We start from the raw sequence: 25,439 nt of genomic DNA on the forward strand, positions 1-25,439 counted from the left end.
ATAATTGGTTACACAGAAATAAGTAACTAATACAATTCCTAACATATTAATAACAATGTTCCCCTATAAATATACCTAATTTTTTACTCTGTATTCAAAATAATTTTGAATGTGTCATAGTTTTGTCACTGAATGTTATCATTTTGTATTCATTCTCCAGCATACATGAGCTTTGTCTATGGCTCAGATTTGAGCCACCTGTGACAGAAAATTGCCTAGAGTTCATTTCATTTCTGTCAAAGAAGTCTACCTAGAAGAACAAAGAAAATCACCAGATTTACAGAGTCTGAGAAAGAAGCTGTAACCTGTGAGCTGAAGAGCATTATGTGCAGCAAGAGAATTGCCAATGAGAGTTTGCTCAAAATGAGTGTGGTTAATTCAAGGACCCTATAAAATCATCTTTGAGAGAATCAATTTTAACCAACTGCCCAGCTTAAAGAATGTGATGCTAGCTCACAACATTACTAGTCACTTAAAGTTTTCCTGCTCATTTTTTCTCTCATTCATTCCTCCATCTCCAAACTTGGTTGTGGGTATAGATCAGAATACACTGTTAGCAAGATGGCATGGAAGTAGAAGAAGCCTATTCTTCCTTCTCTGTTACAGGCTTCTCCACTGCAGTGAATTCAAACTGAGGATGGGAAGGTACTTTGACTTTGAATCAAGTTCTAAGTTTGACTGTGGCATGGAATAAGGGACTCTAATGACTAAGACAGTTTGTAGCACAAAAGTGTGATAAGAGAAATCATAAGAATATGGCTTTCTATGTTTTATCCAGTGGCAGTGGAAAAATTAGCTCTATTGTATCTACATAAAGGAAGCCTGGGAAATCAAAATAATGTTGCTTTATGATACTATCCCAGTAGTGATATATTTCAGTATAATACTTTGATGGGGATTATGAAGAACTACATAAATCAAAAATAGGCAACAGTCTGATTGATACAGACCTCTCTCTAAAACACGCACAGTAAAATAACTGTTTTCATTTTTAAATGTAGCTCCATTGAAGAAACATATTTTATAAAACTAAATAGCTGCTTCTGTTCTATATTCTCTTTTGTGAAAGCAATACACAATGTAAAGGAGGGCTGTTTTTCCTTCTCTTCTGAATGTAGTTGGTTAACGGAGTTTGATAACCAAACATAAGAATCTCTGTAAAAATATTTCAGTCAAATTCCACTTTGCTGTGTTTCTCTACAGTTTTCAGTCACATTCTGAAGGGTATAAATAGATGCATTGCCTCATTTACGTAACAGAACTGTGAAGGAAGCAGAGCTAGTTACAGAGGCTATCACATCAGTGGAAACTTGACAATCTAAACTCAGGCTTATGAAGGGATTACAATATGACTTCAAGTCAGTCTGATATATATATATTAAATATATATAATACATAATATATTACATATATATTATATATAAATATATGCACATTTCAAAGTTCTAGAAATGGGTGAAATAAATTGATTTATAGCCCCAGTACACTAGTTTAAATGATTAGATAGTAAGAAACATATAGAATGCAATATTTGTATTTCAGTTTTAGTTTGTTTTAAAAGACAGCATGGTAAAGACTTTGATTTTAATCTGTACGATACACACTCCCTCAGGAAAGTAGAGGTTTCCATATTCAATATCTCTATTTTTCTTTCTAGAAAATGTCACAATTGTTTGACTAAGGAACAAAGTTATATATCAGGAAAAAAGAGAATCTATAAGGGATCAGCTTTAAATATGTGAATTTTAGCAACTCTTCCATATATTCCCATATGAGAAAAAAAAGGGTTTTTTTGTTTGTTTGTTTGTTTTTGATAGCACAAGCCAGTTTTGTGTTACAGAATTATATTTTCGTAATTGTTATGGATTGAAGCAGCTCCTCCCAAAAGATATGTTCAGTCCAAACTTCCAGGTCCCATGAATTTGATACTATTTGGAAATAGGATCTTTGAAGATGCTATTAAGATAAGGTCAAACTGGATTAGGGTGGGTCCTTACCCAATATGACTGGTGTCTTTATAAGAAGAGGAAATGTGGACACAGAGAAAGATAGAGATAAGATGGCCATGTGACAGAGATAGTGATTGAGCTATGCCACAAGTCAAAGAATACTATGGATTTCCAGCAAGCCACTGCCAGAACCCTCCCTATAGATTTCAGGTGAAGCATGGCCCTGCTGACACCTTGATTTCAGACTCCAGCCTCCAGAATTAGGATACACTATATTTCCATAATTTTAAGCCACCCAGTTTGTGGTTCTTTGTTATGGAAGCCCTACAAAATTAAGATACTAACGAAATAGTTAATCTCTTTGAATGATTTGGAGGATTTTTTGTTGTTGTTAGTATTCCTTGATTCTGAAAACACATATCAAAAGTAAGGATACCTAGAATTAGTAAAATAGCTGTGTTCTCATATTTTATTACATTTAGTTCAATAAACAATGAATTTTAATTCAACTATACCATGGATGTTATCAATTTACTTTAGAATCATTTTATTAAAAATGTGAACATAGAATCATAGAATAAAATAGACCCATTAAACATTATTAATCCTAACACTTCACCAGAGGATAGGGGAAGTGAGACCCAGAGAGGCAGGTCTTTAATGGCAGAAGATGACTGATTTGACTGGCAGTATTTATTAAACAAAGATAATTGTCACAATTATGTCAAAGTATTTTTCTGCTCACTATTATGAAGCCAGTATGTAGTTTAATTTATTTAATCTCTACTTAACTCTCCAATTGGAGGCTCTGTCTCAGTGAGAGTGAAACATCCTTTTGCGTTCTCCATTCTTGTTTCTCCTTAAAAGAAAACTAAGATGAAGCATCCCTTTGTGTTTTTCTCCATTCCTAGCCCTTTTTAACAGAAAACATGTTGAATGCACAGGATCCTTGTATGTTATTGTGTTTTTTTGTTTGCTTGTTTTTTAGTCATCCAAATCAGAACAGGGTTTATCTCTACCATTATAGTAACTAGCTGCAAGTCACTGTCAGCAAATTCACATAATCCTTCCTTAATGTATAGTATAACTTACTTAATTTACAACTGACTCTTTACCTCTAGCTTCTACCAATTGTAAACATGATCCCTTTTTGACATAAGGGGACTCTTTAATTTTAAAGTCAAATTTATTTTAAACTTTATAAACGTTGATCTATAACATAAGATGCAAACAAACACAATACTCATCTTGATTGTAGTAGAATTTAAATATCTCTAAATGACTTCATATATATGGTTAGAAAAGCATTGGTAAGACATATTTCATGTTTGTAAGATGAGGGAGTATGGAATTAGTCCAGATTCTAATTTGTGTTGCTGAGGAATAAGTGAATTCGAGATATGGGGGTTAGACTGGACTAGAAAGGAAAGCCTATTGCATCATTTAAAATCTCTGGCTCTCAGTTAAAATATGTTAACATGAAGAAATATTTAATAAAAATATTAATACTAATAATATAACTGGAAAAATACAGTTAATAATCTCAAACATATGAATTACAAATGACTTACTTTGTTCCAGGTTCTGTAGGTGCCCTTGTCTCATTTATTTCAAAATATTGCATATTTACAAAAAGGTGTCCATTGCATAACAATGAAATAGGACATCTATTCTTGCAGACTTTAAAATTGACACAAATAAGGATTTGTGGGTTTTAGTGATTCCTGGCTCTTGTTTCTAGAATAGAGAGTAACTCCAAAAAACAGAGTAGCTTTACTTGATAGCCTAAAAGGTTTGGGTGTAATTTGTCTTTCTGAGCTCAGCATGCCTAAAAGAAACAATCAGTGCACCCTGGGGTAATTCCATCTTCTTAACACATAAGACCACTAGTTTTAGTTTATCCCATTACTTTATAACTTCATACCAAAGCATGACAGAATCTAGCAAGCCATTGACAGGTTCTTTTATCCAGCCATGGTACTCTTCATTCTTTTTGCACAAGCCTCAATTCCTTCATACTTTAAAAATATAGGAATCCAATTTCTAGTTCATCTAGTTGGTCTCATATTTTTAATTGCTTCTAAATCTTCAGAAAACAGATACCCTCATCTTGCAATCTTGTCCTAGTCAATTATTTTTCTGTCAAAACCTTCTCTCCTTTTCTATTGTTTAAATGAAACATCCATCTTATTATAAAAATAGATGGGATTAATTAAGGGTTTGTTTAAGTTTGAGTGTGTACATATATACGATACAGAAAATGGTGGACCAAAATCTAATAAGTGTTTGGAAACGTTTAGGGAGTGGTTTTCCTAATGATTGTGCGGTGCTTCTCTCATTTAATGCCCTGGAAGCCAAGAATGCTAAATATCCTATAAGGAGAGGCCAAACTTAATGAATGAAAACTAACCCCCACCCCCCCCCAAAAAATGCTGCCAAATGTTTCTTCTTTAAGAAATAATGTAAAACACAAATTAAAAATAAAAAATAAAAAATAAAAAAATAAAAATAACCCACTTTGATGTAATGCAGGGTTGTTGACTGAATCTGTTTAGAAGAATAAGCTGTAAAGGACATTTTAGAGACTATAAAAGAAATGTGAATTACACAAGGCTATAAGAGGGTTAATTTTATCAGGTGTCATAATCGTAATGTAGTTAATTAGGAAACTGTGCCTATAATTTAGAGCTGCTCACTTAAGTATTTAGGGGTGAATTTCAGGTTAAAATATATAACAAAAAAAAAAAAAAGAAGAAGAAATATGCACAAGTGACAAATGTTAATTAGGGTGCTAGATATATGGGATTTAAATTTTCTTTCATTTGTGTTTAAAGTGTTCATCTAAAAAAAAGCTGACTTTTCCTCCGACCTATGTGTGCTTTTCAGACAGAAAGCTGCTAAGGGAAGGAGGAAAGATGTATGTCAATTGCATTTACGAGTATAAATGAAAAACTGAATTAAAATACAAGACAAAAAGAAAAAAAATGGAAAATAAGATATAGGATAAACAGACTGTAATTTGATTTTTTTCTGCTTGGTTATTGAATGGATCAACATTTTTCAAAATGTTAGTGATTACCTGATGGCATTGGTAATAATTTGTGATGGTAGGGAGTTTATTTTTCTTTTTAATAGTAACACTTAAAAAATTAATGAAAATAAAGAAAAAGTAACTATCCAGACATACTAAAGATTTACCAAATATAATTGCTTTGAATTAGGCTATCTGGGAATATAAGATTTTAAAAGTAAAGGTATGTAATGAAAAAATGGTAAAAAAACAAAAATTAGTGTGGTACATGTTTATGATAAAAATACTGAAATGATAAGCAAATGAATGCTGCTCAGGAAACAATGAATTTGATGTGTGTGTGTGTGTGTGTGTGTGTGTGTGTGTGTGTGTGTGTGTGTGTGTGTGAAACCCAAGATTAATAAATAATAATGATATAGGTATTTGATATAACATAACCCCCCAAAATCCCTTTTTTATTTTTCTCTTAAAACATATTCTCACTAACACACATGTTATGGAGAAATCACAGGACATTAAGATGATTCATGTAGCAAACATATTTCATGTTTTTGACATTTTCCAATACTTAGGTATGTAAAACTTAACTTTATCTCTCTGTACTAAATATAATCTAGCTTTTTGTCCCTCTTTTTTTTTAGGGTTGAGATTTTAATCTTGCTCATTCTGCCTCTTTGGGTAAAATTTTATCAAAATATCAGACTCCCTGTCCCCTTCCCCCCCCCCCCCCGCCATCACTGCTTCCCATTTTTTCTGCTCAGCGGTTATCTCAACTGCAAAGGGATTTGTGCATGACACTAGCACTGAAGGAGCATCATTAGGTCTACAGGCATCTGCTACTCTCCACTGGCATCTGGAGAGAAGTAACTCTGCTCCTCTGGGGATCCTGGTTGTGCATTTGCATCCGTCTCTGATATATATGCATTGTGGATGCATGTCCCTTGGTCACTAACTCCAAGCATTCTGCTCCTCATCCTGACCACAAGCCTTTCTAGCCCGATATGTCCTTTCAGATTCCACCTTGGGGATTAATAACATTCAGCTCTTTTTCCTGCACCTCACTGTAGTGCACAATATTCTTACAGAGACTGCTCTATCTTCCTGAGCCCCTCACTCAACCTTCACTCCTCTCCAGCTAGAGTGTCAACAGACATGCTTAAAAGTCCTGGTTCATAATTTGAACATGATATTCTTTCACTCTTCTTCCAGTTTAGAAATTTTACATACTTTTTTATTCTGCATGGAAAGAAACCACTCATATCAACTTGCATTTTTTTTTTACACTTTGTGGATTAGATGCTACAAGGATGGTTAAACAGTAATGAGATAATCAAAGCCAAACTTTTTGGATTTAATTTTAAAAAAAAAATCTTGCAAGTGTATGGTCCTTGCAATTGAAATCCAAATTGCATTTTAAGACCATTTTGGAACTCAAAGCCAATAATTTGTCACATTATTGTTATTGGGAGAACAGTATTCTCCATTCTCTAGGGCAACAAGGCTTCATCCAATGGTCTTCCATTAACGGCCAAAGACTGCATGAAGAAACAAACACATTTGCCAAAAAGGAAAAACGCATTGTGTATTATTTCAGGATATTCTATTACTGTAATAAAAATAGAGTATATATTAGTAAACAAACAAAAATGGTATCAAATATGGTTGTTCTTTCTCAATCACAATGAAAAAAAAATTCTCCCACTGAAGAATTTTGTTCCTCTAACTGCTCTTAAATGACCATAATCAATGGATGACAAGAACTGGCTAAAACCCTTAAAGTGCCTTTTTAAAGAACAGCATAGGACTGGGCCTGTAAGTCTAAATATACTTGACAGCGTTATTTTAGTATTTTTCAAACATATTCATGTGTGGGACTCATATTTTGGAATCTCAGACCCTTTCTAGGTTTTTAAGCTCTAAGACCACTCAATTAGCATTTAGAGTGGGTGATAAGGAAAAGTTGAGAATGTTGCAATCCCTAGTTGATACAACAAAGGTATTTAAATACATATATATATTCAGACACACATAATAGCATTCTGAAGGAACAATTCTTATATTTTTGCCTTACCTATGGTAACACAACTCAAAAAATATTCTTGCTCATGCTCCATTGTCTAATGTTCTGTTGATTTCTGCATAATTCCATGAATGCTTCTGTTATAAAGCAATTGCTGTTTATAGGAAAGTGCTTCAAGTAAACAGAACACCAGTTATGCTTCACCAGTAACTACTGAAATCTAAGCCAATATATTAACCTCTTGACCTTACTTTTCTGCATTGAAAATCTTTTTACAAATATGATTAGTAAAGTTAATTTTATAATTTCACAGTAGTTTAAATCCAATGTAGTCAGTATGGATGAGAAAAACCAATTTAAAAATAAGTGTTCATAAGCACAGCACATTTTGCTCTAACTATTATTAGGAAGAAGAGTCTTTCATGTATTTTGAAGCCATCCAAATTACTGGACCTGTTTTACTGCTTGAGTCAACTAATCTGTAAATCTCTGTTGACATATTTAAAACTTTCCTGCAGTGATTCTTAAATTAATGTTTCAATCAAAGTGATCTATAGGTCTCAGATATCCAAAAGAAAATATGGCTTGACCTTTTTAAGATCTTGAAAGAATAAATATAAAATGATACTTCACAGTTACCTTAAAAATATTTTTTTTCATGTGAACTATTTGACCTGAGAAAATTGATAACCGCCTGACAGTAAAATGGAAAAAACATCTTTCATCTATCTGACATTAGGAATGCTATGTGAATAAAATGTGATTATATCTATTAAAGTACTCTAGGAATAATACCCTGAGTATCTCTCAGGTATGATTAGATTAAGGAATCTTAACGTAATCTTCTTATATGTTAGCATAGGCCATGTTATCCTCTGGTCAACAAGCGTTTAGAGATTCCCCATGGTCTTCCCAATTCAATTCAGATTCCTCAACGTGGCATTTAATACTCTTCTTAAAATGGCCACAAACTACTTTTCCTGATATATTTGTACTGTTCCCTATGGAGATGGTGAACTCCATCCATCATTATTATTACTATTACATGGCTCATGATTTGGCACCTCAAAATTGTTTTGAAGTATTATCCACCTGTCCTGGAATGGATCTTTCATCCCTACTACACAGAAACTGCCTTATTCTCAGTTCTATCCCCTTGATCTAGTGTAAAGGCAGATAAGAAGTAGGATTTCAGAAAATAACTGTTGAATCAATCTTATGCTACAAAAGAATAACCAGACTCAAATCTACCTTGTGCTAATTCTCATACTCCATCCCTGCTTTCCTCTCTTTAAACCTGCAGACTGTATAACTAAACGCAAAGGCCAGCATGCACAAAAACATAAAAATAAAGTCCATGCAAGGAGGAGAGGGCTTATACACCAAAAATATTGCAAGAATATGTGTGGGAATGAGAACTGATGGTTCAAAACAAAGAAGGAAGGAATCTGAATTCAATAAGCTTTCCAAGTACTTGGAAATGCTTGTTTGGTTGTTTGATGAAACCTAAACTCACTGGGGCCAATTTTAAATGAAATTAATTCCAAAAGGAATTCTCCTGTGTAACCTACCTATACCAACTTTAATTACATTAATGGTGGTCCAGTGGACACTCAGTAACTCCCTTTACCATGGCACTAAGAAATAATTAGAAGTGGGTTCTCCAGCCTCCTTGAAAAACACTATTGTCTCTCTCAGGATAAAGGTAGGAGATAACACCACTGAAAGAAAGATCTCAGATTTCAGTGGGGATCTCAGAATACAAGAATGGCAGAGCCCATTTTGCAAAACTCAACCACTACAGAAAAGATGGGTATGATTTCCAAAATGTAGGAAGGAGGGCCAAAGTGCTATTTCAAAAGGCTATGACACTCAGAAATCTTTGTCAGTGGTTAATTTATCTTGAGGTTTCCAGAACCGAGCAGGTTAGTAAGGTAGAAAGATCTGTATAACTAAAAACGAAAAGGAAGTAAATAAAAACTTTTAGGTCTGGTGAATGGAGACCTGTCTTGAGACTCCATAATGAAGTGCCCCATCCTTTTACCCAGTTCGCATGATGGTTTGTTCTTAACTGAAGAGCCCCTTCCAGAAAGGGAATCAAGAGGTACAATTGCTCACAGGTCCTGCAATACCACAGTTACAAACAATTAATCTTCCAATTAGCCTTCCCTACAACTATTTACCAAGGTAACTGTGGTGCCAGGAAAGAAAATTAACCAGACCTTTGGTATATTATTAAATAATGGTTTTACACTATTGATAATTCCTGGGGACTGAAAATAACATTGTGACATACCAGTTGGAAGTTCAGAAATAAGTGTTTGATCAGATTCCACCTCATGGTGTTCTTAATGTGGCCTCAAACATCTTAGGTGGTTATAAGATTATGGGGACATTTTCAAGAGAAGTGTTCGGCCTTTTGTTTCTTATTCATTCAGTTATGACAAATTTCTAGGAATTTTCCATATTGTCTAACCAGTTTGTAATTTTTTTGGGCACATATTGTATATTTTATTGTAATTTAAACATTTAAAAATTCCTGAAGTATCTATATTATGCCTACTTTTTCTTACCTAGCCTAGGTTTGTCTATTTTAATGTTTTCTTTTTTTATTTTTACAAAGAAACAACTTCTAGTATTGTTGATTCTCTTCATTCTGTTTTTGTTTCATTATTTTATGCTATTGGTTTATCCTGTTACTATTGTTAATAATTCCTTATCTGGGATACTTAGTCTCAGCCTTTCTTCTTTACTCATATAAACATTTATGCTTACAATATTCTATCTAATTATATTTCTCTGGCCTCTTACATGTTTTGATATATAGAATTTCATTAACATTCAGTTTCAAAGTTTTTCTTTTAAATTTTCATTGTGAATTCTTCCTAGTCCCATGAGCTATTTAGAAGTTTAGAATTGCACTTTGTTTAAAATGCTTCCAAATATATGAAGTATTTTTACTTTTTATTATTGACTGCCTAATTGGTTATAGTAACAGAAAGAGGTTTTTCTGATGAGTTATTTGAAATCTGTTGAGACAATATTTAATTGAAAAACAAAAATAGCCATATATGTATGAAGTCAGTATATAAACGGATATTTTGTGTGTGTATAATATATTTAATATATATATAATGTTTTAAGTAAAAGATTAAAATTAAAATAAAGGAAGGTATTAAAACTATTATACATGCTTATTTCTTTCATCTTTTTTTATTACAGAAGTGGGTTTACTGAAAAATCATGCATAAAATAGAGGATTCCCATATATCCCCCTTATATTAACACCTTGTATTGGTGTGATATATTTGTTACAATTGAAGAAAGCACATTTTTATAAGTGTGGTATTAATATATTCCATGCCTTAACTTAGGGTTCATGTTGCACAGTTCCTTGGATTCTTTTAAAAGTTTTCATTCTAGTAACATATATAAAAACTAACATTTTCACAGTGTTGTGCAGCCATCACCAACATCCATTAACAAAGAGAAATTCTTTACATTTTAAGCCTTAACTCCCTATTCCCTATCCCTACCCTGTCCCCTGGAAACCTATATTCTAGATTATGATTCTATGAGTCTGCTTATTCTAAATATTTCATGTCAGTGAGATCATACAATATTTGTCCCTGCCTTCAATTATTTTGGGTATATACTTAGAAGTGGTATTGGAAGTCGTATGGCAATTCTATACTTAATTTTCTGTGAAACTGTCAAACTGTCTTCTACTCTGGCTGCACCATTTTACATTCCTAGCAGCAATGAATGAGTGTACCTATTTCTATACATCTTCTATAACACTTGTAATTTTCTGTATTTTTTTTTTAGTAGTAGCCATTCTAGTGGCTGTGAAATGGTATCTCATGTGGTTTGATTTGCAGTTTCCCAAAGGCCAATGATATTGAACATCTTTTCATGTGCTTTTTGGGCATTTGTATATCTTCTCTGGAGAAATGTCTGTTCAAGTCTTTTGCCCATTTTTAATTTGGGTTGTTTGTCTTTTTTTGTTGTTTAGTTGAAGGATTTTGTATATATTCTGAATATTAAACCATTATCTGATATTTGGCTTCCAAATATATTATACCGTTGTGTATACTATTGCTTTAGTTTCATTATAAAGTCCTTTGAGGCACAAAGGTTTTAATTTTGATGAGGTCACACATCAGTTTTTTTCTCTTGTTGCTTGTGCTTTGAGTGTAGAGTCTAAGAAACCATTGCCTAACAAATGCAGGTCTTCAATCCATTTGGGGATGATTTGGTTATATGATATGAGGTAGAGGTCCACCTTCATTCTTTTACAAATGGAGATCCAGTTTTTTTTCAGCACCATTTGCTGAAGAGACTATTCTTTCCCAATGGAGTGGTATTTGCCCCACTGTAAAAACTAAGTTGGTTATAAATGTGAAAATTTATTTCTCAAGTGGATTCCATTTGTATATATGACTGTCTCTGTGCCAGTACCATGCTGTTTTGTTTACTGTGTCTTTGTAATAAGTTTTAAGATCAGGAAATGTGAGTCTTCCAACATTGTTCTAATTTTTCAAGAATGCTTTGGCTATTTAGGGCCCTTTACACTTCATATAAATTCAATGTTTGACTTTTTCATTTCTGCAAAGAAGATTGTTGGAATTTTGATTGGGATTGCATTGAATCCATAATTTCCTTTGGGTAGCATTGACATCCTAACAATATTTGTCTTCCAATCTATGAACACAGAATATCTTTCCACTTATTTAGGTCTTATTTGATTGATTTCTATTAGCAATGTTTCATAGTTTTCTACATACAATTTTTTTACATCCTTGGTTAGATTTATTCCTGGTGCTGTTGTAAATGGAATTTTTTTCTTGATTTTTTTTTTCTGATTTATCATTACTAATATATAGAAACACTACTGATTTCATACCCTACCACTTTGCTGAATTCATCTATTAGCTACCGGAACTTTGTTGTGGATTTTTCAGGATTTTGTGTGTATAGGATCATGTCATTTACAAATAGGGAAAGTTTTACTTCTCCCTTTCCAATTTGAATGGCTTTTATTTATTTCTTTTGCCTAATTGTTCAGCTAGAACTTACAGTAAAATGTGGAATAACAGTGGTGACAGTGGGCATCCTTGTCTTTTTTCCTGAACTTGGAGAGAAAGCTTTCAGTCCTTCACCTTTAAATATGATGTTAGCTGTGGGTTTTCATATATTTACCTTTTCATGTTGAGGAAATTTTGTTCTATTTCTGGTTTTCTAAGTGTTTTTTGTTGTTGTTGTTTTTAATCAAGAAGGGGTGCTGGATTTTGCCAAACACCTTTTCTGCATCATTTGAGATGATCGTGTGTGTGTGTGTGTGTGTGTGTGTGTGTGTGTGTGTGTGTGTGTGTTTCCCTTCATCCTGTTAATGTATTGTATTATATTATTTGATTGTCTTATGTTGAACTATTCTTGCATACTTGGGAAAAAATCCCACTTGATCATAGGGTACAATTCTTTTAAAGTGCTGTTAGATTATGTTTGCTAGTATTTTTTGAGAATTTTGCATCTATACTCACGAGAGTTATTGGTCTGTAATTTTCTTTTCATGTGGTATCTTTATTTGACTTTGATATGAAGATGATATAAGCCTCTTGAAGGAATTAGGGAGTGTTTCCTACATTTCAATTTTTGGGGAAAAGTTTAACCAGGATTGTTGTTAATTCTTGTGAAAATTCCCCTGTTTTATCTGGTCCTGAGATTTCTTTGTTGGCAGGTTCTGATGACTGATTCAATCTCCTTACTAGTTATTAGTTTCTTGAGATCTTTGATTTCTTCTTGAGTCATTGTAGGTAGCTTGTGTGTTTCTAAGAATTTGTCCATTTCATCTAGGTTATCCAATTTGTTGGCATACTGTTACTCATAGTATCCTCTTGTAGTCCTTTTTATTTCAGTGGGCTGGTTGTAATGTCCCCCTTTTCATTTCTGATTTTAATTGCATGTGTCTCTTTTTTCTTTCCTCAGTTTAGGTAAAGGTTTGTTGATCTAATTGATCTTTTCACAGAACTCACTTTTGGTTTTGTTGAGTCTCTCTATTATTGTTTTATTCTCTGTTTCATTTATCTCTGCTTTCATCTTTATTTCCTTCCTTCTGCTTGCTTTGTGTTTACTTTGCCCTTGTTTTTTCTAGCTCTCCCAGTTTTTAAGTTAGGTCTCTGATTTGAAATCTGTCTTCTTTTGTAATGTAATCATTTAGAATTATAAATTCCCCTCTCACCACTGTCTTTACTGCATCCCATGTTTGGTATATTGTCCTTTAATTTGCACCTGCCTCAAGATATTTCCTAATTTTCCTTGTGATTTCCTCTTTAACTTATTGGTTGTTTAAGAGTACATTTTTTTAATTTCTACCTCTGTTATTTATTTCTAACTTTATTCCACTTTGGAATACATTGTATGATTTTGATACTTTTGTATTTGTTAAGACTTGTTTTGTGACCTAAGATATGGTATATCATGGAGAGTAACCCATGAGTACTTGATAAGAATGTGTATTCTGTTGTTGCTGGGTGAAGTATTCCATGTCTGTTAGGTCTAGATGGTTTAGAGTATCTTTCAAGTCTTGTATTTCCTTACTGATCTTCTATCTAGATAATCTACCCATTATTGAAAGTAATAATCTATCCACTATTGAAAGTGGTGTATTAAAGTATCCTACTGTCAGTGTTGAATGGTCTTTTTCTCCCTTCAAATTTGTCAGTATTTGCTTCACATATTTTGGGGCTCTGCTGTTAGGTGCATATATATTTATAATTGTTATGTCTTCTCATTGAATTGACCCCTTTATTAGTATTAAATGACCATCTTTTCCCCCTGTAACTGTTATTGACTTGAAGTCTATTTTATCTGATATTAGCATAGCTACATCAGCTTTCATTTGGATACTACTTGCATGGTATATATATATTTTTTCCATCCTTTCACTTCCAACCATCTTATTTATTTGAATTTAAGTTGTGTCTTTTGTAAACAGCATATAGTTGGGTCATGTATTTTTTATCCATTCTGCCAATCTCTGCCTTTTGACTGCAGAGTTTAATTTGCTCACATTTAAAGTTACTATTGATACTGCAGGACTTTCCATTGCCATTTTGCTATTTAGTCTTTGTAAGTTTTATACCTTTCTGTCTTTCAAATTTCCCACTAATGTCTACTTTCATATTTATTTGATTTTTCTATCGTATCATATTAAGTCCCTTCTCATTGCTATCTGGATATATTTTTTTTCATATACATTTCTTGTGGTTCCAATGGTGCTATACATATTGCTATATATAAATATATAACATTTGTTTTTGATTTGATGTCAACTTGACTTCAATAGCATACACAACACTGTTCCTTTATACTTCCACCCCTTTTTTACCTGTTAAAAATTTTATCTTTGTACATTATATGTCCAAAACTAGATATATTATTGCTTTTTAAGCATTTTCATTTTAACACCTGAAGGAAGTAAGCAGGGTTGCATACCACAAATTACAATATAATAGCACTGGTATTTACAATTACCTGAATGATTACCTTTACTGGAGGTCTTTATTTCTTTGTGTCACCTTGAACCACTGTCTAGTGTCCTATCCTTTCAGTCTAAAGAGCTCCTTTTTGCACTGTTTGTAGGGTAAGTCTAGTGTCGATGAACTCTCTCAGCTTTTGTTTACCTGGGAATGTCTCTATCTCTCCCTCATTTAGACAGGAAGTCTTGTTGGATATAAAAGTCTTGGTTGGCAGTTGTTTTCTTTCAGCACTTTACATATTTCAACTGACTGCCTTCTTACCTCCATGGTAAATCAGCACTTAATTTAATTGTGATTCCCTCTTACATAATATGTTGCTTTTCTCTTGAGGCTTTCAGGTTTTTTTCTTGTCCTCTGCATTTGAAAATTTGATAGGTATGTGACAGTGCATACTTTTCTTCAAGTTTATTTTGGTTGGTGTTCTCTGGGCTTTTGGATGAGAGTATTGACATCTTTGGCTAAGTTTGATGTATTTTCCATCATATTTCTTTGAATACTCTTTTTGTCCCTTTCTATCTTTCTTCTCCTTTTAGAATTCCCATAATGCATATACTGGAATGCTTTATGGTGTCCCAGAGGTTTCTTAGGTTATTTTCACCTTTTATAATTCTTGTTTTTTTCTGCTCCACAGTCTGACTCATTTCAATTGCCTGCCTTTAAGTTCACTGATTCTTTCTTCCAACAGGTCCAATCTGTTGTTGAAACTCTCCTAAGAATTTTCATTTCAATTACTGTGGTCTTCAACTTCACTAGCCCTATCTGGTTCCTTTTTTAAAATTTCTATCTCTTTATTGGTATTTCTTATTGTTTATTCAGTGTTTTCCTGATATCCTTCAGTTCTTTCTCTGTATTTTCCTGCATTTCCTTGAGCATATTGAAGGTCATTTTTTATGTCCAGAGTCTTGTCTTCTATTCGTTTTTGGGTATTTTATCCTCTTCCTTTGGATGGGCCATCGTTTCCTGATTCTTTGTCTTGTAATCTTGTTGCAAACTGTACATTTTAATTTTTTAAAATGTTAAGTCTGGGATTTATTCTCTGAGATGCTCATTACTTGAGTTTGTAACAAGTTGGTGTTATGATAGTGATTTTCTTGAGTATCAGGAGCCAAAACCAAGCAAATCTAAGCAAAAAAAAAAAAAAAAAAAAAAAAAAAAAATCTTTCACCATCTTTGTAAGTTGGTTTTGTACTGGCTGGTGCTCTCCATCAGAGTTCATTCCTCCTATCAGGAAATTTAGTCCAAAATGAATGCTATGTGCAGGGTCCTCTTTATCTTTTCTGGGCCTGTGTCTTGTCTTGGGCTTGTGCTTGCTAGTGGCAATAGACGTTACTCTATACACAGTTTGAAAGCCCCCTTGACTTTCAGGAAATAGACCTTCTCCCTCTCCCAGGTCTTTCACCGCAGGACTCAAAGCAAGTAAGTCATTGCCCAATGTCATCCATCAATTATTTCTTATTCTGCTTTACTTGTCTCAAGCTGCTTTCACCTAGAGGGCAAATTTTGGGAGGGGGGTTCACCAGAAAAGAGCTTCCAAAGTCAACCTTTTCCAGACAGAAAAAGGCCGGGGACCCACAAAGGGAGCAAATGAACATTAATTGGTTTTGGGTGATGCTTTTTTCCCCAGAAGATTTATTTCTGCTGCTTCTGATTATTAGGAGGTGTCACTGGCCATGGGACCACTTTATAATCTCCATGAATGTCTGAGCTCAACATAGAATCCATGCTTCCTGTCACTACTTTGTTTCCATACAGCAGCTATCAGCATTTGTCCTCAGGCAACCTCTCCTCTCTTGATAACCATTCCTTCTCCTGTCCCCAACTTCTCATTTCTTTGTTCTCATTTCACATTTTTGGCTTGTGTGACAAGGGTAAGTGTCACAAAAGGATAAGCCCTCTCCCATTTTATATGAGATAAATAACATTTCAAATAATCTTTCCTTTACAAGGTCTAATTTTCTGCAACATGAGAGTGTCTTGGAACACTGAGTGGGCCATAATGCTAGAAGCAGAATTTGCTGCTCTACTACGTTTATATATTCTTGTCTCCATGGTAATCTCATCCCATTTTATGGATATAGGTACTTTGCTGATGATTTTCAATTTTAAATCTATAGCCCTAAAAACTCCTCTTAACTTCAGGGTCATATAATCAACATTGTCTACCAACATCTCTGCACAAATAAATATGAATATAATATCTAAATTTATATACATTTGTATAAAGACACATATAAAATACTAAAGGAGAATCCTTGGTCTCATGCCCCTCCAAACAAAACTTATTAAACCAAAACTCTTCCCCTGTAGAAGTGGTAACCTCTTTCTCCTTTGTGTAGTCCTAAGGCTCATTGAACAGTTCTTGTTTGTAAAAGCATCATATTCAATCCATCAGGCAATCCTGTTAATTCTGTATTGCTCAGATACTTTCTAATTACTTATTTAAGCAACACCATCTCTCTCCTGACTCATTAATAGCTTGTCAATAGGTCTCCATGTTTCCTTTCTTCTCTCTTTTCAGTCTATCCTCAGCACTGTAGCCAGAATGGCCTTATTCAGACATTAGCTGAATTACACCCTTTATCCGATCAAAACACACAATAGCTTCCCTTACGCAAAGTGAAAGCCAGAGTTATTAAAATGATGTACACGATCTCAGTCTCAACCCCACTGCCTTTCTGATCTCATTTACAACTACTCTCCACTTTATTCATGCACTGTAACTATACTGTCTCTTGGTAAATTCTCAAACACACCAGGCACTCTCCAGACATAGGTTCTGCTCTTTCTCTGTACTCCCTTCCTGATCAATCTTTCCCTAAATATCTGCATAGCTAGTTCTTTTAATTTCTTCATGTTCTGGCTTAAATTCCATCATCTCATAGAAGGCTTCACTTATTAACAATTTTAATTAATACTTCAAAAGCATTTTTCATCATCCTTTCCTGCTTTATGGATTTCCTCAGTACTGAATACCTCCTCTTCAGTTCTTACTATGTTTATTTCCACTATGCATTTCTGTCTCTTTTTTTTACCATTATTATTATTATTATTATTATTTGGACATCTGAATTCCCTCTGAAGAAATGAAAACAAAAATAATAATAGAGCATTGGGTGTCCCATCTCACCTCCCCCACCCCCGCCAGCCAGGTAAGTCCCTGACAAGAGGGCATTCGGTTCCTCTTTGACATCCTGAAATAAATATTGGCAGAAACGGCATCGAGTGTTAACGCTGGGTGACCGCCGCAGTGGGCCCCCATGTCTGGACAGTCTCGAGGCGTCATCCAGGTGGCTGGGAGGGTGCAGGGCCTGCTGCTGCAGCCGCCCTGCGCCAGGCCGCCTTGGGGGTGGGAGGGCCGCCTACAACTTGTCCAGGAAGTTGTCCAGGGCAAGGATGCCCTCCTTCAGGCCTTTGCGCCTGTGGGTCTCGGCCACCACCTGGCTGGGCAGCTGGTGATGTCAAAGGGGTCTCCGGGCAGGACCTGCCAGTGGTAGAGCACGCACTGGGGGAAGGCCTGGCCGCTGGTGTTGGACCTCAGGTGGGCAGTGAAGCCCAAGGACTCGCTGATGGGCAGGTAAGCCTTCATGACGAACAGGGGGGTACCAGCCACCTGGGACTCCTCGAAGACATGACCTCGTTTCCTGTTCAGGACCCCACAGATGCCGCCGACCACCTGTTCTAGACACGGGATCGCTACAAGGTAGATGGGCTCCATGAGGCGGGGCTGGGCAGTGAGCATGCCGGCGTAGAGGCAGCGCGGGGCGGTAGGGATGATCTGTCCGCCCCCACGGTGGATAGTGTCGGCGTGCAGCGTCACCTCGAGAACGTCAAATCAAACACCCCGCATGTTCTCCTAGAACAGTGCACCCTCCTTGGTGGCCCACTGGAAGCCAGCCACCACGCTGTCCTTGATCTCATTGAGGAACTGCACACCCTTGGTGATGTCAGTGAGGATGTTGGGGCCGGTGCCATGAGGCCTGAAGCACCAGATCTTGTGGGCCTCGGCCACGTCCCACTCATACCTCTTGGCCGGACAGCAAGCCCGCTGCTTGAGCTCCTGGCTGGGCAGACACCTCACCCTTGTCCACGTCCTCCACCAGGCCATTGGGGAAAGGCTACGCCTTCATATACAGATGGTTGTGCTCGTTGGGAGACCTGGAGAGGCACAGCACTTTCCACTCTTCGCTGACAGTCTCATGGCAGGAGACAACTGGGTTGGATTTCTTGATGGGGATGCAGGTGTGGTCCTCCTTCAGGTCCTTGAGGAAGATCTCCAGGTGCAGCTCCCCAGCGCCCGCGATGGTGTGCTCCCCCGACTCCTTGATGATGCACTCAGGGTCTGACTTGGCCAGCCACTTCAGCACCTCCACCAGCTTGGGCAGGTCAGCAGGGTTCTTGGCCTCCACGGCGACGCTGACAACAGGGCTGACGCTGAACTTCATCATGCACATGTTGTGGGTGTGCTCAAAGGTGTTGATGGTGCCCATCTTCACCAGAAACTGGTCCACCCTGACCAGACCCATGATGTTCCCACAGGGCACATCCTCCATGGGCTCCACGTAGTGGCCCATCATCAGGATCGTCCTCTGGATGGGCTTCAGGTAGAGGTCCTCTTTCTTCCCGGGCATGTAGTTGGGGCCCATGATACTGACCTTCAGGCCAATGGAAACCAGGCCCAGGAAGACCCGGCTGAAGGCGTAGAAGTGGCTTTTGTCAGAGGTTGGCACCATTTTGGAAATGTACATCATGAGAGGGCCTTTGGGGTCACAGCTTTTAATGCCCATGGCAGCCTCATTGTCTGGGGGCCCTTCGTAGAGGAGCTCGCAGCGGTACTTCTGGGCCATCACAGGGGAGGGCAGGTGGATGGTGATCATCTGCAGCAGGGCGTCCCCAGCAGGGCGTCCCCAGCAGGCAGCCAGCAGCGCATCACAGCCTTCAGCAGTGCTTGCCTTCTTTGTCCTTGTCCTCACTGTCCAGCTTGATGTCTAATTTCTCTATAGTTTTGTCATCTTCTCTTCCTTGAAATTCATGATTGCATTGAACACCTTGAAGATAGGGTCCAGGATGAGCTGGCAGAAAGTCCGGGGCAGCAAGTCTGGGGCAGCTTCTTGCCATCAGGGCTGGTGTTGGACTTGCTGAATTTGCCATCAGCTGGGTCAAAATACTGGTCTCCCCACAGCTTCTTCATCATGTCCTCCACTTTTTTGGCCTGCTCGGCAGGCCCCAGCTGGCCCTCGCCCTTGGCAGCAAACTTGGCCACATACATCTTGGTGAACTGCTTCAGGGTGAAGGCCCAGCCATGGAGGCCAGACCCGAATCCAACGGTACCCACGACGGGGTCAATCATGATGTTCCCTATGGGGCTGCTCTCGCCCTCGCTGTAGGTGGAGATGATGACGTTGATGTCCTCCACTATGTGCTGGAAGGTCTGGTAGAGCTCTTCGGAGTCCAGCTGCAGCTCCAGCAGGGCCCGGTCCATCTTGTTCATCATTAGGACGGGCTTGATGCACTTGGCGATGGCCTGCAGTAGCACGGTCTCAGTCTGCACGCACACACCTGACACACCGTCCACCACCACCACGGTGGCATCAGTGACGCGCAGGGTGGCCATCACCTCCAAGGAGAAGTCCACGTGCCTGGGGGAGTCGATGAGGTTGATGAGGAAGCCGGAGCCATCCTTGCTCTGCTTGATGAAGTTCAGTTCGTTCTCCAAGAGCTCGTAGAAGGAGACAGCGGTCGACTTGATGGTGATGCAATGCTCCTGCTCATCCTTTCGGGTGTCGGTGAAGCGGGTCTCCCCAGCCCGGGCAGAGGCAATGATGCCTCCTTGCTGACCAGGGAGTCTCTCAGTGTGGACTTGCCATGGTAGCTGTGGGCGATGACAGACATGTTCCGGATATTGGCCTTCTTGTCCATGATGGCCTGGATCTGGTCCACTGTGGAGTTCACCATGGTGGCGGATGGCGGTGGATTCTCCCAGGCAGATCCAAGCGAGGCCAGATGCGCGGAGGACGGTGGCGACGATGGGGGAAGAGTGCATTTCTCTTAATAAAGCTTTTTACTTAAACTAGATGATGTTAGACTCTTTTACCTACCACTATGAATACTGCACAATCTATAAGGTCATCTTACATGGCCAGCCAAATCAAAGAAACATGAGTATAATCAAAGGTATGAGAAATGTAACCTCATTCAACACATAATAGATTTTATCATGAATGACTTTTGTCACACTTAAAATTCTATTAAGCTTCAAAACAGAAGAAGGAAAATGGAAGTACTCAAGAAAGCTACAAAATAAATCAATAACATCTTTAAAGATGGCAACCTTATTGTTATAAATAATGTTGTCTCAATCATTTTTTTTTTCATTTTTATTGAGATTGTTCAGATACCATACGATTATCCAAAGATCCAAAGTGTACAATCACTTGCCCCTGGGTACCCTCATACAGCTGTGCATCCATCACACTTAATTTCTGTTCAATTTTTAGAAACTTTTCATTACTCCAGACAAGAAATAAAGTGAAAGACGAAAAAAGAAAAAAAGAAAAGGAAACTCTAATCCTCCCCTATCCCTAACCAACCCCCCTCAATTGTTGACTCCTAGTATTGATATAGTACATTTGTTACTGTTTATGAAAAAATGTTGAAATACTACTAACTGTAGTATATAGTTTGTAATAGGTATATAGTTCTTCCCTATATGCCCCTCTATTATTAACTTCTAATTGTATTGTCATACATTTGTTCTGGTTCATGAAGTCATTTCTAGTATTTGTACAGTTGATCATGGACATTGCCCACAATAGGATTCAGTTTTATACATTTCCATCTTTTTACCTCCAACTTTCCTTCTGGTGACATATATGACTCTGAGCTTCCCCTTTCCACCTCATTCACACACCATTTGGTGCTGTTAGTTATTCTCACATCTTGCTACCAACACCCCTGTTCGTTTCCAAACATTTAAGTTCATCCTAATTGAACATTCTGCTCATACTAAGCAACCACTCCCCATTCTTAAACCTCGTCCTATATCTTGGCACCTTATATTTCATGTCTATGAGTTTACATAGTATAATTAATTCCTATCAGTGAGACCCTGCCATAATTGTCCTTATGTGTCTGGCTTATTTCACTCAGTATATTGCCCTCGAGGTTTTGTCATCAATCCATTTTTTTTAATATGGTTTTGTTCACTCACCATACATTCCATCCCAAGTAAATAATTGATGGTTCTCTGCATGGTCATACATTTATGTGTTCATCACCTTCGCCACTATCTATATAAGAGCATCTACATTTCTTCCACAAGGCAGGAGGGAGAGTCAAAGAAGGTAGAGAGGCAAAAGAAAGAGGGAAAAAAATGACAGCTAGGAAGCAGCAAAAGGAAAAATAACCTTAAATCAAAGTAGAATAAAGAATCAGACAATACCACCAATGTTAAGTGTCTAACATGCCTCCCCTATCCCCCCCTCTTATCTGCATTCACCTTGGTATATCACCTTTGTTACATTAAAGGAAGCATAATACAATGATTCTATTAGTTACAGTCTCTAGTTTATGCTGATTGCATCCCTCCCCCAATGCCTCCCCATTTTTAACACCTTGCAAGGTTGACATTTGCTTGTTCTCCCTCGTAAAAGAACATATTTGTACATTTTATCACAATTGTTGAATACTCTAGATTTCACCAAGTTACACAGTCCCAGTCTTTATCTTTCCTCCTTTCTTGTGGTGTCTCACATGCTCCCCACCTTCCTCTCTCAACCGTATTCACAGTTACCTTTGTTCAGTGTACTTACATTGTTGTGCTACCATCTCCCAAAATTGTGTTCCAAACCACACACTCCTGTCTTCTATCACCCTGTAGTGCTCCCTTTAGTATTTCCTGTAGGACAGGTGTCTTGTTCACAAAGTCTCTCGTTGTCTGTTTGTCATAAAATATTTTGAGCTCTCCCTCATATTTGAAGGACAGCTTTGCTGCATATAGGATTCCTGGTTGGCGGTTTTTCTCTTTCAGTATCTTAAATATATCACACCACTTCCTTCTTGCCTCCATGGTTTTTGCTGAGAGATCTGCACATAGTCTTATTAACCTTCCTTTGTATGTAATGGATCGCTTTTCTCTTGCTGCTTTCAGGATTCTCTCTTTGTCTTTGACATTTGATAAGCTGATTATTAAGTGTCTTGGCGTAGGCCTATTCATATCTCTTCTGTTTGGAGTACGCTGCGCTTCTTGGATCTGTAATTTTATGTCTTTCATACGAGATGGGAAATTTTCATTAATTATTTCCTCTATTATTGCTTCTGCCCCCTTTCCCTTCTCTTCTCCTTCTGGGACACCAATGATATGTACATTATTGTACTTTGTTTCATCCTTGAGTTCCCGGAGACGTTGCTCATATTTTTTCATTCTTTTCTTCATCTGTTCCTTTGCGTGTAGGCTTTCAGGTGTTTTGTTCTCCAGTTCCTGAGTGTTTTCTTCTGCCTCTTGAGATCTGCTGTTGTATGTTTCCATTGTGTCTTTCATCTCCTGTGTTGTGTCCTTCATTTCCATAGATTCTACTAGTTGTTTTTTTGAACTTTTGATTTCTGCCGTATACATACCCAGTGCTTCCTTTACAGCCTCTATCTCTTTTGCAATATCTTCTCTAAACTTTTTGAATTGATTTAGCATTAGTTGTTTAAATTCCTGTATCTCAGTTGAAGTGTACGTTTGTTCCTTTGACTGGGCCATAACTTTGTTTTTCTTAGTGTAGGTTGTAATTTTCTGTTGTCTAGGCTTGGTTTCCTTGGTTATCCAAATCAGGTTTTCCCAGACCAGAACAGGCTCAGGTCCCAGAGGGAAGAAATATTCAGTATCTGGTTTCCCTGAGGGTGTGTCTTAGAAAATTGCTCCACCCTTTGATGCCTCGGGTCACTGTGCTTTTCTGCCCAGCAGGTGACGCCTGTTAGCCTATAATTCTTAACTGGTGTGAGGAGGTGTGACTGTGTTCCCCCAGGCTCTGGGGTCTGGTTCTGAATGGAAAGGGCCCCACCCCTTTCCTCCTAGAGAAGACAGACCTCTCAGGTGGAGGTCATTAGCGTTTCAATGGTCTGGCTCTCTGCTTGTGCTGTCTCCACCCTTCCCAGAGTCACAGCCCTGGAAACTGAAAATGACTGGGGCTTTCTCCACTGAGCCAAAAAAGAAACAGACAGTCCCCTTCAGACCCAGTCCAAGGTGACCCTCCGGCTCTCCCAGGTCAGTCGTCACCCAAAGCCTCTGTCTGTTTTTTGGGGCTGCGTACCTGTAGTGAGCAGTTCACACTCGCTACTTAAAACCCCAGTTGGAGCTCAGGTGAGCTGTATTCGCTTGCTGGGAGAGAGCTTCTCTGTGGCACCACGCGGCTCTGCAGCTTGGGCTATGGGGGAGGGGGTCTCCCGACCTGGTTCCGCAGGTTTTACTTACAGATTTTATGCTGTGTTCTCAGGCATTCCTCCCAATTCAGGTTGGTGTATGATGAGTGGATGGTCTCGTTTGTCCTCCCACAGTTATTCTGGATTATTTACTAGTTGTTTCTGGTTTTTTGTAGTTGTTCCAGGGGGACTACTTAGCTTCCACTCCTCTCTATGCCGCCATCTTGCCCGAGTCCCCTGTCTCAATCACTTTTAAGAGAAAACATTTAAATGGAATATAAAGTTCTAGTATATTTTTAAAAAACCATTTACAATGACTATTTTTTTCATTATATATCATATAATTATCTCAAAGAGAAGGTCAAAAATATTTCTCATGAGTAATAGCCTTAAACTTTGCACTTTAGAACTATAGAAGTAATGGGTATATTATTGCATTATGTTAGGTAACATAGCAATATGACTATAAAATATTTTATTCAAAGATGAATACAAGTACATTTGTACAGCTGCCTGTATTATTGTACAATCCAAACTACTTGATCAGAAAGTCAGAGACATTTGTCTGTTAGCAGATATAAAACTTCATTTAATCTTAAAGAGTCCACCATTTTTATACGTTTTATACCACAAGGGAGCATGATTACTGTTCAGCATGCATATTCAATGTGCTCATATGCAAATTAACAAACAGTGGCTGTGTTTTTCCCTTTCATTTTTCTTTGTATGCTGTATTAGTTAGGGTTCTCTAGAGAAACGGAATCAACAAGAGATATCTGTAAATACAAGATTTTATAATAAAAGTGTCTCATGCAACTGTTGGGATGTACAAGTCCAAATTCCATAGGGCAGGCAGCAAACTGGCAACTCCAATGAAGGTGTCTGATGAACTCCTCAGGCAGCAAACTGGCAACTCTAATGAAGTTGTTTGATGAACTCCTCACTGGCTAGTGGAAGAAGAAGTGAAGATCCTCTCTCTCTCTTCCTTAAGAGCCTTCAACTGATTGGATTAAATCCAGCTGATTGAATTCTCTCATTGCAGAAGACATGCCCTTCATTGATGTAATCAGTCACAGGTGCAGTCAATTGATGATTTAATAAACCAGCCTTCTGGTTTCTTAACCAGCCACAAACATCCTTGCAGTAACGGTTAGGTCAGTGCTTACTTGACCAGACACTTGGACACCATCACCTGGCCAACTTGATCCATAAACCTAACCATCACAGTCCACCCCTTGTCAACTTGGCAATCATACACATCACCTTAAACTATCTCTAAGTAGAGCACCATACCAGACATATATTTTGCCTAAAAATACTCAGCTGTCCTGCATACAACTGAAAAGGCAATAAGTCTCTCGAGAATAGGATGCAAGTCCTTGGGTGACATTGAGTCTTAAACTTGATTTCCTTTAGCTTAAATACTGTGAAATGAACAATACAGCTTATGTCATATGATAAGGGGATAAGACAGAGAAGAAAATAAAGATATTTGC

The 25,439-nt window shown here is 37.5% G+C and overlaps 1 pseudogene; it reads right to left on the reverse strand.

The window, feature by feature from the left end:
- Positions 1-17,900: 17,900 nt before the first annotated feature.
- Positions 17,901-20,493, reverse strand: LOC119509312 (annotated as a pseudogene).
- Between the last annotated feature and the right edge of the window lie 4,946 nt (positions 20,494-25,439).

The sequence above is a fragment of the Choloepus didactylus genome, chromosome 14, assembly GCF_015220235.1.
Source record: "Choloepus didactylus isolate mChoDid1 chromosome 14, mChoDid1.pri, whole genome shotgun sequence".
Classification (NCBI taxonomy): Eukaryota; Metazoa; Chordata; class Mammalia; order Pilosa; family Megalonychidae; genus Choloepus; species Choloepus didactylus.